Source organism: Scyliorhinus canicula, chromosome 19 (assembly GCF_902713615.1).
Source record: "Scyliorhinus canicula chromosome 19, sScyCan1.1, whole genome shotgun sequence".
NCBI lineage: Eukaryota > Metazoa > Chordata > Chondrichthyes > Carcharhiniformes > Scyliorhinidae > Scyliorhinus > Scyliorhinus canicula.
This window is the reverse complement of record NC_052164.1, coordinates 48,427,111-48,443,614: the sequence shown is the minus strand read 5'-3', so window position 1 is coordinate 48,443,614 and position 16,504 is coordinate 48,427,111. Positions and strand designations below refer to the sequence as shown.

The following is a 16,504-nucleotide window of genomic DNA, read 5'->3' as shown; positions in this document are numbered from 1 at the left end:
TGCGGCGTCTACTTCTGGAATGCAGACATCACCGTAAAGACATTTAACCAATTTCAAATTCTGCTCTAGCATCAGCGTGACCACCTTATCAGACAAAGAAGCATGGCGCAAAGGCTGTTGAGTCTGAATCATGGTCACCCAGCTCCAAGATACAGGGAGTCCAACTCCTGGTCATTTCAATGATCTAAGAGCCATTAAAATATGGTGACAAACAGAGGTCATGCAGATGTGTGAAATCAGTCCTTTTCTCTCATCTGAGGAGCTCTCATCCTGCTTCAATGGGCAGGAGATGAGAAAACAACTATAGTCCCCATACAATTAGAAAATTCACCCTCTCAAAAGCCCAATGACAAACCAGCAGCCAATGTTGACTTTATTTATAACCTGTCTTTCCTGTTCACAAAGCAGGTCAGTCCACCTCCTGAGCAGGTCCCTGAACTGAATCAAGGGCCAAACCATCCCACAATGCAGGAGGTTACAACAAAACACCCTGTGACGGCGACGCCAGAGCTGACCTCTTTCCAAACTCACTCTCAACAAGGCTGCCGAGTTAGTCAGGTTATAAAAGCTGCGAGGCCATTGTTGGACCTCCACCAGCAACCTTGGTACAGTTGGTTGAGATGACGACATAGACACAGTCCCAGCAAGTACCTGCCAATGTGATGAAACTACAGAGTCAACTGGAACCATATCGAAGCCCGTGCAAACGCTCCTCAGCAAATGTGAGATGCTTCTACAATCGTCCTCCCTCCACAGGGCGACACCCCCTGAATGATGGATTCCAGATGCTGGATGGATACCATTCCCATCCTCCATGAAAGAAATGACCACCACTCATGGTAACACACTACTACCATAGCGTGGTGTAACACTCACCAATGGAAAACATGCATGAAGCCATGCCTGCACTTCTCCGGTTACATCACCAAGATGATCAGCCCGAGATCCTACCGTTCCCCTGACCAGGCAGCAATAAGACATGGCTGGGGGACAAGACCTCCAGACCACCTCAAAGAGTTCAAAGACTTAAAGGGATGAGATGGAGTAGTATGAACTCTGTTAATGCATGCTATTAATGTTGTAATAGCTGGTCATTGACCTCAGGAATCAAAGTACTGTGCACATCCCTGTCTGCATCAATGGTGCTGAGGTGGAGATGGTTGACAGCTTCAAATTCCTAGCTGTGCACATGACCAAAGATCTGTTCTGGTCCACCCACGTCGACGCTACAACTAAGAAAGCACAATAGCACCTATACTTCCTCAGGAAACTAAAGAAATCCGGCATGTCCACATTAACCCTTCCCAACTTTTACAGATGCACTATGGACAGCATCCTATCAGGCTGCATCACAGCCTGGTTTGGCAACGGCTCAGCCCAAGTCCGCAAGAAACTTCAGAGACTCGTGAACACAGCCCAGTCCATCACACAAACCTGCCTCCCATCTATTGACTCTATCTACACCTCCTGCCGCCTTGGGAAAGCGGGAAGCATAATCAAAGACCCCTTCCACCCGGCTTACTCACTCTTCCAACTTCTTCCATCGGGCAGGAGATACAAAAGTCTGAGAACACGCATAAACAGATTAAAAAACAGCTTCTTCCCAGCTGTTATCAGACTACTAAAAGACTCTCTTATGGACTGACCTGATTAATGCTACACCCCTGTATGCTTCACCCGACGCTAGTGTCTATGTATTTACATTGTGTACCTTGTGTTGCTCTATTATGTATTTTCTTTTCTTTTGCGTTTCATGTACTAAATGATCTGTTTGAGTTGCTCGTAAAAAAATACTTTTCACTGTACCTTGGTACACGTGACAATAAACAAATCCAATCCAATATTGATCTGTTAATCATGAAGTAGTTCAGAGTTCAGTAGTTACAGTTGCAACCGTACGACAGAGCAAGAATCAAACTGTCAGTAACTATTGACAGTCTACATTCAGGGGCTAAAGACTTTGGGGAGGTGTAATAGAAGAATCCAGTCAGGGTTTAACTGGGACGGAGTACAGTACCGGCCAAGACACCTGACCCAGAGCTTGGGTGTAGTGCTTGGTCGCAACTTGCAAGGACCTGCTCTACTGTAAATATGCACATAGTTCTGTAATGTTAATAAAGACGTCTTGGTGATTTCTACAAGACTGCCTAATGACATCTAAGCAGTACACATCGCATGTAGTGACAGTAAAAGACATCAGTGTCCCCCCTCAAACTGACCTCCGGCTGAACACAGTGGCCGCCATTCTCCCAAGTATTTTCTTAAGTGTGATCTCCGGCAGGAAATGAGGTGAATCCCGCTGAGCGGTTCAGCGCGATCCATATAGCAATCCACTCACACTCCTGATCTCCGACTAACGCTCTGTCAGCCCCGGCCCTTCTCACCAGCAAGACCACCTCCCCACCCGCCCATAGTTCTCGCTGGCACCATCAGCCACCAACCCAATCACCTATCATTGTGCCACTCCCCAATGTTAGCGGCACTTGCTATGTGGTCGCAAATGCCCTGGTAGTGCAAACCTGTCATTGCCATAGTGCCACGAGGCAGTTCCAGGACACTGCCCTGCCCTGTCCACAACCAGCCAGCAGCCTCTGAGCCTCGTCCCCCCTCCCCTCCCCCCCCCACCCTCCCCTGGCATGGTTATCATGGTTACCAACAGTGATTAGCTCCGGCTTCGTGCTGTGCCAGCGGGTGAGAGAATTGCAGGAGCCGGGAGGATCCGGTTTGGAACAGATCCTGCATATTTAAATGAGGATTTGAGGATTTCAATACGCTAGGATAAAAGCAAATTACTGCAGATACTGGAATCTGAAACAAAAACAGAAAATACTGGACAATCTCAGCCGTTTTAAAAGCCTCTGTGGAGAGAGAGGGGAGTTAACGCTTCAAGTCTGGATGACACTTTGTCAAAGCTTTTGCTTTGGATGTAATATCTGTCTGCAGATGTCGTTGTCGTCTATGCTGTACCATACCATCTTTATTAATCTTTATTGTCACAAGTAGGCTTTCATTAACACTGCAATGAAGTTACTGTGAAAAGCCCCTAGTTGCCTCATTCTGGCACCTGTTCGGGTACAAAGAGGGAGAATTCAGAATGTCCAAATTACCTAATGGCACGTCTTTCGGGACTTGTGGGAGGAAACCGGAGAACCCGGAGGAAACACACGCAGACACAGGGAGAACGTGAAGACCCCACACAGTGACCCAAACTGGAAATTGAAGCTGGGACCCTGGAGCTGAGAAGCAACAGTGCTAACCACTGTGCTACCATGCCACCCTAGCATGTGAAGGAATGTGCTTTCCAGACGCTGAAAAACTGGGGTCCCCGGTGATGCAGGCACTAGTACAAGTCGAACCGCTGTGTTAACTTTGCTGAAGGATGTTGCTTTTAATTAAAACTGTAGCACAACATGGGTTGAAATATTTGCTCAGAGTACTTTGTGGTGGAACTGTTCAGTATCTAATCTAGAAACCAGCTGAAATCAGTGTGTCTCGCAAAAAGACCATAGCAGTAAGAAGAGCTGGAATGGGTTTAACACAACTCAGACCGACATATAGGACGCTGATAAGAATCTGCCAATGGGTCCAGGGCATTCCCCAAAGCCGTGTTCTGATTAGCCCAGTTTCGTGCTTTGTATCCATCCAACAGATCGGTAATTCCTACTAAAGTAAAAAGACCCTGGGCTATCTTATATTTATGCCCCCTGGTTTTGAATTCGCCCACAAGCAAAAATATTGGGCGCGATTCTCCGCAAATGCGGAGAGTCGTGAAGGCTGCCGTGAAACTGGCCGTGTTTCACGGCAGCCTCCGCGCCCCCTCCCGGGACCCGATTCTGCTCCCCGGTCTGGGCTAGCAGCGGGGCCCCGTGAACCTCGGCATCGCAGGCTTAGCGCACTTCGCTAAGCCCGCGCGCCAAGGTTAACGGCGGCTGACGCAAACAATGACGTCAACCGCGCATGCGCGGATGACGTCATCACGCATATGTGTGAAACCCGCGCATGCGCGGGCCGTTATGCCCCTCAGCCGCCCCGCGTTCTGATCCAGCGGGGTGGCAGAGGAACAAAGAGTGCGCGGGGTTCAGACCCGCTGCCATGCCAATCAGTGGCATGGTTCTCCAGAACGGCACTTTTCGGCCGTTTTCACGAACTGTGATAGCAGGTGTGTTGGAGTTCGTGAAAACGGCCGTAAAGGCCTGGGAAATCGGCCCATTGGCTAGGGGAGAATCGCTGCTCGCCGTAAAAAAACGGCGAGCAGCGATTCATGTCGTGGGGCGGCCATGGGGTGGGGGAGAATAGCGGGAGGTCGGGAAAAATGTCGGGAAGGCCCTCCCGCTATTCTCCGACCCATTGTGGGGGGCGGAGAATCGCGCCCACTTTCTGTACACCAACTCTAGATGAAGTTCATTCATAATTTGCAAGACTCTATCATGCCTTCCCTTTTCTTGAGAAAGGAAACCCAGCCTGTTCTTTTCTGATAGTTATTAGTTAGCACTGCAGCCTTGGGTGAGTGCATGGTGTTTGTATGCCAAGCCCCCAGACTGCCTATCCCTTTGGAGCAAAGCCCCATTGATCCTTGGAGTCCTACCGGTCTAAATAGAGGAGGACATTAGCTTGTTGACTTTGACATAAAGGACTTGGGTAGACATTGAAAAAGAAATAAAAATCTTGAAAGAACGTTCATTTCAATAGAATGAACCCTGCCCGCCAAGGACAGGGGGAGGTTGTCCCATCTCTCTGAGTCTGATTTGACACCATCAACCAGTCTAGTGTTATTTGATGCATGAAAGGCAGCACAGTGGTGCAGTGCTTTAGCACTGCGGCCTCACGGCGCTGAGGTCCCAGGTTCAATCCCAGCTCTGGGTCACTGTCCATGTGGAGTTTGCACATTCTCCCTGTGTTTGTGTGGGTTTTGTCCCCACAACCAAAAAATGTGCAAGCTAGGTGGATTGGCCACGCTAAATTGGAAAAAATGAATAAGGTACTCTAAAAAATTTGTAAAATATATTTAATTCATGAAATGAGGCTCAATTGTGGGCCATCTGAGCCCCCAGATAATGAAAGCTAGTCTTTGCAAGGCAACAATGCAGCGTCCCCAGGGGGGCTCGCCTCCCCGGGGGCTTGACCAGGAAGCATTCACTCTTATCCACTTAAACTTCTATTCCGAAAAGAAGTCAAAACTCTTGATCAGCTTCATTATCTCGTCCATAGTAATCCTTTAGCTTTCCTTTTAACACCCATACAAAAGAAACACCTTTTATCAGAAGCACATTAGGTTTACATTCACTACTGAGAACATTTATAATTCTGAATTCACCAAATGATCAAGAGATAGTCTTTTGATGGCAGAGAGAACAGCAGGACACCTGCTTGGACTGGCCTCAGCTCCAACGCTGAAAACAAAACTAAAACACACCCTGCAGCCTGCTCGAAAACAAAAGTAAAAAGTTGACAGACAGCCCAGCTCCACCCACTCTCTGACATCACTGCAGTAATAAACACCCCATATCTAAAAGGTACTCTCACTGCAGATATTTATATAAACACCTATTTATCATAATCCCATGTTTTAAAGGTACTCTCATATGCTCAAAGATAAAGAAAAATGTCGGGAAGGCCCTCCCGCTATTCTCCGACCCATCGTGGGGGGCGGAGAATCGCGCCCACTTTCTGTACACCAACTCTAGATGAAGTTAATTCATAATTTGCAAGACTCTATCATGCCTTCCCTTTTCTTGAGAAAGGAAACCCAGCCTGTTCTTTTCTGATAGTTATTAGTTAGCACTGCAGCCTTTATCTTTATCTTTCTTCAGAACCAAGAAGGTAGAGGCCTGTGTGAGGGTAGAGGGCAATGAACCCCAGGATAAGGAATCATTAAACATATCCAGAATTAAAGGTACCAACTGCTCCGCAAACATCTTATAAAATGCAATGGGGAAACCACCAGGGTCACGGGCTTTCCCAGTCTGCATTAACCCAATGCATTTCGCAATTCCTTCTGGGCCCAATGGAGATTCCAACTCCTCACTCCTCTCCCACTCCACAGCTGGGATGGATAAGCTGTCCACGTCAGCCATGACCGATTCCTCAGCCCAAGGCTCTGATGCATAGGGATCCCGATAGAATGATTCAAAAGCCGCATTGACCTGAGAGGGGCAGAAACCAGGCTCCCACTTGTGTTACGTACCTGTACGATCTCCCAGGAAGCTGCCTGTCATTTCAGCTGGTGAGCTAAGAGGTGATTGGCCTTCTCTCTGTATTCATAAAACATACCCTTTGAGCATTGCTACTGGCCCGTCGCCCTGTCAGTTGACAATAACTTGAATTGGGTCTGCAGCTTTTTTCTACTTACCAACAAGTTGGTTGGGGTAAGTGAGTACTGGTGCTCCACCTCAGGAATGGAGCCCACCTGTCTTGGCTGCTCCAACCTCGCTGTGTTCGCCTTGTGCACTTTTAGATACTCTCCTCCCTGAGGATCACCTTAAGGGCTTCCCACAGCATAAAAGGTGATATTGACTCACTTTTATTCAATCTTATATATTCCCAATGACAGTGGACATGCATTCACAAAATGTGTTGTCTGCTAATAGGGCAGCACAGTAGCACAGTGCGCACTGTTGCTTCACAGCTCCAGGATCCCAGGTTCGACTCCTGGCTTGGGTCACTGTCTGTGTTCTCCCCGTGTCTGCGTGGGTTTCCTCCGGGTGGTCCGGTTTCCTCCCACAAGTCCCAAAAGATGTGCTGTTAGATAATTTGGTCATTCTGATTTCTCCCTCAGTGTACCTCAACAGGCGCTGGAATGTGGCGACTAGGGGCTTTTCACAGTAACTTCACTGCAGTGTTAATGTAAGCCTACTTGTGTCAATAAAGATTATCATTATTAGTAATGCCGTGTCCAATCTCCATGGCAGACGTTGGGGGAGACCTGACCCTTGTGCCAAATCAACAAAGTGCGAACCATGGTCCAAAATGACAATCGCTGAGTACTCAGCCGGCACCACAGAAGGAGTGGAGACCTGTCCACCACAAAAAATCAATCCGCGAGTATACCTGATGCACATGTGAGAAAAATTAAGGTGCAAAGGGTCTACCTGCACCTGCACCCCCCCCCCCCCCTACTATTCTATGAATAACACGTAAGCTCTGGCCACTCCTGATGGATTTAGAGATTTGGGTTTGGACTGATCTAGACCAGCGCTCAGAGCACAATTTAAGTCCCCACCCAAAATAAGCTGATGCAAATCCAAATCAGAGAGAGAGAGAGGACAGCAGATTATTAATAACATTCATATCGTCCCAGTTTGGAGCATAGAAATTAACCAGCACTACCAGTGAGTGCCTGCCAGAGAGCCACAAACAAGCCATGAAAATTCATCTCACTATTAGGAATGAAAGTCTACACAGACTGGACATGTCAGGATTAACAGAAGAGCTGAAGGATATTCGACGACATTGAAAAACTGGTTCAGAATCAGGTTAAACTTCTATATCCATCAGTGAGAGTTAATGACATTTCGACAACACCCTACAGAATCCATAAACCACTCCATCAGCAGATGCAGAGAAAAACATACATACTGTGATTTTTCAAACGCAGAGACGGAATTGTTAAGTTGGTGATTGCACCCACTCCCACCAAAGCAAAGGGTAGGAAGATCTGTTCGACAAGCCCAAAACAGACAGCATTCAAAAGCTACTCCAGTATGGATGCAAGTCCAAAGTGATCCTCACAAAGTTGACAAAGCTTACAGGTCCTGAGAATAACCAAGAATGTTGGCGCACTTACCCAAACCGCCACAAAACATGTGTAAGGTGTGACTGCTGCATGCACCAAGGAATTGTCCAGATTTCCATCAATTCTGTACGGCTACAAAGAGCCGTGCACTGGTCCAAACAGACCGTATACAACAGGTACCTTCCAGCAATGACCCTGCAATGTCCCATCAGAAAAATATACATGAGGTGACTGACAAGCCAGAAAATAATAATGTGCACAACAAGATGAAGAATGATGAACACATTTTTCAGAACGTTAATTTCGTGGAAAACATAGATACCATTACATTGTCCCCCTCTGCCGAGATTCAAATTCTCTGCCCTAAGGATATTAGTAACTGTGCATTCTTGACCAAGATTGACACAGGGGCAAGTGTCAACACACTACCCATACAAATTCGAAAATACATGAATCCCTAGACGTGGAGGGTAATGGCAAAACCTACTGTTGTGAAAATTTGAGTGTACAATAGTTCATTAATTCTATATGCAGACATCATTGTCCTAGAGTGCAAATACAATCAAGCCTCCTGGGTGTCACAGATGCTCCACATCGTGGAAACTAAAGGTCCAGCAATTGAAGGTCTGCCAGCATGCCATGGCCCCACAGTAGTAAAGAATCCATGGAATCAATCAGACCTCATTCAGCAGATAAGCCTCAGAAACCACTCCTATCAACTCCATTCATGATCTAGCATCGAAGCATCCAGAATGTTTCAACAAAAGGAGTTGTAACATTTCACTTGCAAGAGACTGCAAGTCCATCAATTGATCTCATGCGTTTTGAAAACCACAACTGCCATCAGCTACAAGAAGAAATGACAAAAGATTGTGGAAATCCATCATTGAAGGATGGGCTGATTAAATTCAGCATGTCCACAAACTCGTGAGACCATTTTGGTTGTACTGAGATGTGCTTGGCAACTCCTGGGGACTCTTTTTTTTTAAAGCAGGCAGGTCATTATCCCGGATTCTTTGTGACTTGATATTCTTCACTAGCTTTATCACTCACATTGACATAGATTGGATGAGAACATTTGCAAGAGAGACAGTCCATGGCCAGGTATGAACAATGACAAAGTTGATGTCAGGAACTAGGCGGCATGTCGAGAGTAATTGCCAAGTCAGCACAAAGCAACATTAATTCCACATGAATTTTCTCCCCATCTTTAGTCCAAATTTGCATCCAACGTCTTTTGTATCCATGGCATAGATTTCATCTCCATTGTTGGCTACTTTACCAAATACCCTATCCTTTGACAACTGCAAAACTGCCCTGCACGCTGTGTTATTTTCATTTTATCTGAGATCTTTACAGATAATAGTCCTCAATGTGTTGGTGAGTTATTTCAGAATATGTGTGAGAAGTGAAACATTGAACACCATACTTCAATTACCCTATATCTAATGGCTGAGCTGAACAAATTACTCTCACGGTCAAATCTTTAATTCTCAAATAAAGACAGACCAAAATCTACAAATTGCAATGTTACATCTGAGAGCGACACCTTAAGTGCAACTATTCCAGCAGTGGCAGAGCTCATGGTTGGCATACCAATTTACCTACTCTTATCCATTCTACTCTCAGAAACTCGATAGTAACTTCTGAAACTACAAGAAAAGATTGCGAACGTGCTCGATAATAATGCAGCTACTGAATTGCCACATTTACAATTGGGATAATACGTTCACATCCAGGATCCCACAGAAGGCCCATGTGACCAGCTGAGGTGACCTAAGAATTGTTCAGAACCAAGATTCTATCTAGTCATTACACTCTTGAAGTGCAATGGTGAGGCATAACCGAGGATAAATCTGATCCATTCCAGATTGTGAACGATCAAGTGCTAATACTGTGAGAAGTTAAAGAAACCCCCAGACAATGTTACCATTACAAAATCTGATCACCTCTATACTTTAGAGACTCATAGATTTACCAGTTCTATACACTTATGTCATGGAACTAAACATGTTCATGTATCATAAATAGTTATACCTCTGGAAGGGAGAGGGAAGAAGTATGTTTAAAAAGAAAGGGAGATACTGTTATATGCCAGAAGTGATAGCTGCATGACATCACTAGAAGGGAAGTGTGTCATGCATTCCAGTTTTAGTTTCACTTTTACCTGTGAACAGAACACAGTTGAACTCTGATGTCTTCATGTTTTTTACCTTTTGATAGCTATCACGTATCTCGTCTAAATAAATAAATGAACCCACAATATGTTTACCCAATCTATTAAGAGTGATTGGTGCTTTATACCATTATAAAAAAACACAAAGTCCTCTATCTCTTCTGTGATATCTTGGTTGTGTTGTAATTCACTGACTGACCACTAGGAGTTTCACTAGTATATAAGTGAATTTAAAGTCAGCTGACCAGACTCTGGCTGGAGTAAGTAAAAGAGAGATTTTGCAGGTGCATTATTTTGCTGTTGTTCATCCGTTGTCTTGTATATTAATGTTAATAAATATAATTAATGTTAATAAATCATTTAAAACTTCAACAAGTGTTTTATTAATAAATCAAGCCATCCAACAAGAACAGTACATGGTACCAGGTGTGGCCTCAGTATCATTAATGGAATGGTACTTTGTTTGAACACTATAGTCATACCGCAGTCCCTTTGCAAGGATGTACTAAAGAGGATATACAGAGGACATCTTGGGATTGAAAAATGTAAATGGAGAGCTCATGACTCTGTTTACTGGCCAGGTATAAACCAGGATATTGACAGGATGGTCAGTTGTTATTACACATGCCAAACACACCTTTTCTAGAAAACAAGAGAATCAAAGCAACTATCTGATTTACCTATGACACCATGGCAGAAAGCAGCTACTGATCTCTTTCACCTACAAGGAAAAGATTATTTAATGATCATAGACTATGTTTCAAACTGTCCAAAAGTGGCTACTGTGAAGCAGAATGGCAAGCAGTGTAATACTGCATAGCAAGTCAATTTTTGCTGGTCATGGAATTCCGCAAGTTGTCATGAGTAACAACGGTCTTTTTTTTAACTGTAAAAAGTGGCAACACTTCACAATTTGAGAATATCTTTTATTTCTTCAGTGTCTTTCTTTGTTCTGTCTTTGCCTCCGATTACTTATGTGTTTCCGTTGTGCCCCTGAATCTTTGTTTGGTCTTCAGAAATTTCTTCTCAATGTGTCCAATTTTTGAGCATCATCTGCAAGTAGCTGATTTAAACCAACCCACTTTTCACATCAAAAGCGTTGTTTTGGTTGTCACTGCTCTTCTCCTTGTTCTGCAAATTTCCCTGTGACATTCCATTCAAGACATCTGGTGTTCGGGCCGGAAAGTGGAGCTGAGTCCAGAAAAGATCAGCCATGACCTCATTGATTGGTGGAGCAGGCCCGAGTGTCCATATGGCCTACTCCTTCTCCTAGTTCTTATGTAAGACATTTAACATGGTGTCTGATCCTTCCTCTCTGAGCGCAACTCCTGTCCACACTGGTCCAGTTTGCATCTTCCCTGATCCCCCCATGCTGTTAATTCATGTGCGAATCCTGGCCAACTGCCTCTTGAAACATCAATCCCTGGTCCACATTCATTCTTTCCATATGCCTGAGTGACATGGATTCACTCTGTACAACAGTAAATGAAACCATCTCTCAGATTTTCATCCAGTTTGCACTGGTACTTGCTATTTAATTGCATGACACAATTTCTTATTTTTATTTTATTTTAGTGTACCCAATTATTTTTTCCAATCAAGGGGCAATTTAGCGTGGCCAATCCACCTACCCTGCACATCTTTGGGTTGTGGGGGTGAAACCCACGCAAACACAGGGAGAACGTGCAAACACTACACGGATAGTGACCCAGGGCCGGGATTTGAACCCGGGTCCTCAGCGCCGTAGGCAGCAATGCTAACCACTGTGCCACCGTGCTGCCCTATGACACAATTTCTGATGAACTCCATCTGCCCGTGATTGCGGTGAACACATTTTTGTTGCTGCCACTGACACTTGTTTTTTTCACGTGCCTTCGTACTACCACCTGCTGTGTTTGCCTGGTAAAATCAAGTTTCACATTACTCCATAATAATGTGCTCCTATTGAATTCAGTAGAATAACTCACTATCAGCATATTGTCTGCAATATCGCCTGCACCCTCACAATGAGATACAACTCGAACCGTTCAATATAACAATCTCAGAGCTAGTTATCATCATAATATGTTGGAAATGGTGGAAAATATTGATGGATTGGCACTGAATTCGAATTTGCTATGCCGTACAATTTGTTATATGTCTATTTTGAATCGTATTCATCAGCAATTTGTTGGGTTCATATCTTTCCAAAAAGGACACAGTACACAAGTGGCTTTGACAACATATTTCTAAGAACCAAAGGAAACACAGAACCAGTTCATACAGATACACACACCAAAAACCAACTCTCCAAACACAGATCAAACAGTGTCCACCACCTTCAAACACTCTTGTAATCTTGTAAAGTAGCAAACAGTTAACTACATGAGGTAGACTAATTGATAGCTACATATGCAAGTATTACTTGTGTCTGTCTTAAAGAGGCTACATAATCTACAGCGATCCTTTTTCTCTTTAAAAATTAAAAACTTTTGTCCTTGATGTCCTTTGCATTTATTTTTTGTGTTCCCTTTTTGCAATTAGTACCATTTTCACCATATCACTTTAGTCTTTCCTCATACCTCTCCCAGTCCATGGGTCCACCACGATTCTTCACATCATATCAATTCACTCTGTTAACTTTTATCCAAATCTTTTATCTGGTGTTGACCAAGGTTCTTTAATTACACAAGTAGAACTCTTGTATGGTATACTATTGTATGTCATTTTTTTAACTTATACTTTTGAACACTTCCAATTATTCTTCTGTAATTTTACCCATAGTTTATTGTGTTGAATTTTTGGGTCTTTGGAAATCAGCTTCATCCACTATTAATCTCCGCATCTCCCTCTCAGTCAAACATCAAATTCAATCATGTCACTGTTAGCTAAGTGTTCACTTACTCATAGATTGTTGACTAATTCTAGCTCATTACTCATCACTAAATCTAATATTGCCTGTCTTGTAACAAGAACAGACTGTTCCAGAGAAGAGACTTGAATGCATTCAAGAAAATTGCTGCCTTAGGGATTCAAGCCGTTCTGCATCTATGTGTAGACAAAGCCTCCCATTTAACTACTTAGCAACAGGTTTCTCCCATCTCCGTATTTATGCAGCTCACCTACTTTATCATGTTCTGTGCTGGACAAGTCAAGGGAGCAATGTAATCCAGAGGCTAAAGGGGTTTCCCTGATGTTTAGTCTCACATGTTCAGCAGTAACAGAGCACTCACCTGATAACGACAGGAACGTGCAAACAGCTATTCATTAAACACAGCAGCCGTCAAGTTAATCATTTAGCCCAAATCCAGACATTGAGAACTGTCCTTGTGATGAGCTATTTTACCAAATTCTGTGTCATAATATGCAGACATGCAGACAATGATACACAGACAGGCACAGACAGACAGCTAATGAACACAGAGAACAGGACATGACCAAAGAGCAGGCAGGACACTCAGGGGTGGTATCTCACTATAAAAGGCAGGAGGCACTCACTCCATCTCTTTCTACTGATGAGTCAGGGTGTATGTACAGTATCACACCTCCAGCACGTGGCTAAAAGCTTGTCTGGTTCAGTATGACAGAGTAACCATATTTAGGTTCGCAGAGAGTCGAACTCACAGAGAACTGTGCTAACTGTGCCACTGGTTCAATAAATCAGATTGGACTAACATCAAGGTCTGGGTATCTTTTGGTTAAAGCTGCATCCAGTTGCAGCCTGTGTTATCCCAAAGTACGTAACACATCATGCTACCAGGAGACTGCTTAATCTAGATGGTTTATCTCAGTCCGTTCCGTGATGACCAACGAATGTATCCCAGTACTATGGAGAAGATTCAGGCTCCTTAGCAGCTCAGGACATCTGGCAATCTCATTGCCAACTGGTGGACATTCAAGCAAAGGTTTCTGCTGTACATCGAAGCTTCAGACCTCATGGATCTGTCTGATGCAAGGAAGATTGCGCTTCTCCTCTCAACAGTGGGTGATCAAGCCATCAAACTCTTCAACTCTTTTCACTTCACCGAAAGCCAGAACAAGACAACATTTCAGACCACCCTGGAAGTTTGACAGTAACTGTATAGTGGACACCAATAAAATCTTTGAGCGCTACATGTTCAAACAGTGACTACAAGGTAAAGATGAATATTTCAACTCGTTCTTAACTAACCTCCGCCTGCTAGCGCTGTCCTGCAACTTTGGTGATATTGCTGACACCATGATAAGAGACCAAATCATTTTTGGAGTTCACGCTGATCCTCTAAGAGAGCAGCTACTGAAAATAAAGCATATGACCCTGCCAGTCGCGATTGAAACATGCACAGTGCACGAGCACGAGCACATCCAACTCATCGCAAATTCAATCCATCTTCGCGGTGGATTCTGCGGATGAATGGCGTGTTGCGGTGATGCAGGTCAACCACTGCTCCATCCAGTTTAAGCTGGACACAGGTGCTTCTGCCAACTTCCTCTCACAGGCAGATTTCAAACACATCAAGAAACCCCCCAAGGTCCTTCCGGCAGCCTGCCAGCTCCTGGACTACAACGGAAATGCCATCACGGCACTGGGATCCTGCCATCTACTCGCCTCCAACCGGAGTACCCGTGCACGGTTACGTTTTGAAATTGTCAAGCCAGACAGGGCATCCCTACTTGAAAAAGTCCACTGCCTTTGAGTGGAAGGCAGTGCATCAGGCAGAGTGGTTGGAGCTGAAAGCCAAGCTCACCACTGCACCCGTCTTGGCATTTTTTGACCCAGACAGGGAAACAAATATCTCGACAGATGCGAGCCAGGATGGCATCGGTGTGGTGCTGCTTCAACGTGATGACACTTCATCCTGGGCACTGGTAGCCTACGCATCGAGAGCCATGACGCCCACCGAAACAAGGTATGCGGAAATAGAGAAGGAATGCCTGGGTCTTCTCACTGGCATTCTCAAGGTTCATGACTATGTCTACGGCCTGCCGACATTCACTGTCGAGACGGATCATAGGCCCCTGGTCCACATTATCCACAAGGACCTGAACGACATGACGCCTCGGTTGCAGCACAGCCTCCTCAAACTCAGAAGGTACAACTTTGACTTAGTGTACCCGCCTGGCAAAGAGCTCATCATCGCTTATGCATTGTCCCGCTCCATCACCTTGCCTAGTGAACCGCTGGAAATCATCCGGCAGATTGAATCACAGGTGCAGCTGTGTGCTAGCACCCTCCCCGCGCCTGATGAGAAGGTGGTTCGTATCCGCGAGGAGACAGCCAAAGAGCCCCTCTTGCAGCGTGTCATGCACCACCTCGCCAATGGCTGGCAAAAAGGGCAGTGCCCTCAATTTTACAATGTAAAGGACGACCTGACGGTGAGTGATGGTATCCTCTTCAAGCTGGACCGGATTGTCATTCCACTCAGTCTCCAGAGATTGGTGCTCCGCCAAATCCATGAGGGACACCTGAGCATCAAGAAGTGCAGATGCAGAGCCAGGCAGGCTGTCTACTGGCCCGGTATTAGCCAGGACATCTCGAACACGGTCCTCAACTGTGCGACCTGTTAATGCTTCCAGCCAGCGCAGAGCAAGGAGTCGCTCCAGCAGCATGAAATCGAGACCTTCCCGTGGTCCAAGGTTGGCATCGACCTCTTCGTGCGAATGGTCATGACTAAGTGTTGATTATTGACTATTTCTCCAATTACCCTGAAGCCGTAAAGCTCTCAGACCTCATATCTCGGACTGTCATCAAGGCCTGTAAGGAGACGTTCTCCAGGCACGGTATCCCACTCAATGTCATGAGTGACAATGGCCTGTGCTTCAATAGCCATGAGTGGTCTATGTTTACCAAGTCATACTATTTCAAACATGTCACTTCCAGCCCACACAATCCGCAGTCCAATGGGAAGGTTGAAAAAGGGGTGCACATTGTGAAGCAGCTCATCTGCAAGGCCGCGGATTCTGCTTCTGACATCTACCTCGCGCTGCTTGCATACAGGGCGACCCCACTGTCCACTGGCATGTCGCCGGCACAACTCCTGATGATCAGGGACCTGCGGCCGACACTTCCAGCTATGCACTTGCCCAACCTGGATCACCTTCCAGTGCTGCAGAAGGTGCAGCAGCTCCGAAACCAGCAAAAGCAGGGCTATGATGCTCATGCCACCGATTTGCCCATGGTATCCCTGGCAGAAACTGCCAGGATCAAGATATCAGATGGTGGCTGGTCTACTCCAGCTGTCATTGATCGACAGGCTGCGCCCCACTCGTATGTTGTACGTATGGCTGATGGTTCTGTTGTGCGATGAAACAGACGGGCACTGAGCAAAGTTGCCTGCCCGTAAACACATTCTTCTCCATTTCCGTCCGTTGTTTTGCCACCTCCTAATACCTCAAACTACGAGGCCACCAGTCAGGCTTCCATCCTGCCTTTCAAGGTTCCGTCATCCCTACCACCACCTCTCCGGCGGTCGGCAAGGGTCAGACACAAGCCCCAGAGACTGGACTTCTGAACATTTGAATTGTTTGCTATGTTCTGTTTTCTCACATTAGACCGCTGTCGTCACATATGCCACCGCTTGTAAATATGTTAATTTATGCCACCACATGTAAGTACGTTCCCATTTGCCAACAAAACA

General features: G+C 45.4%; 1 protein-coding gene across 1 annotated transcript in view; it reads left to right on the top strand.

Annotated features, from left to right (window-relative positions):
- The window catches only part of LOC119954548 (vasoactive intestinal polypeptide receptor-like), a 284,628-nt gene that overhangs the window by 115,336 nt on the left and 152,788 nt on the right, over positions 1–16,504 (top strand). The gene's annotated exons all lie outside the window — the stretch shown is intronic.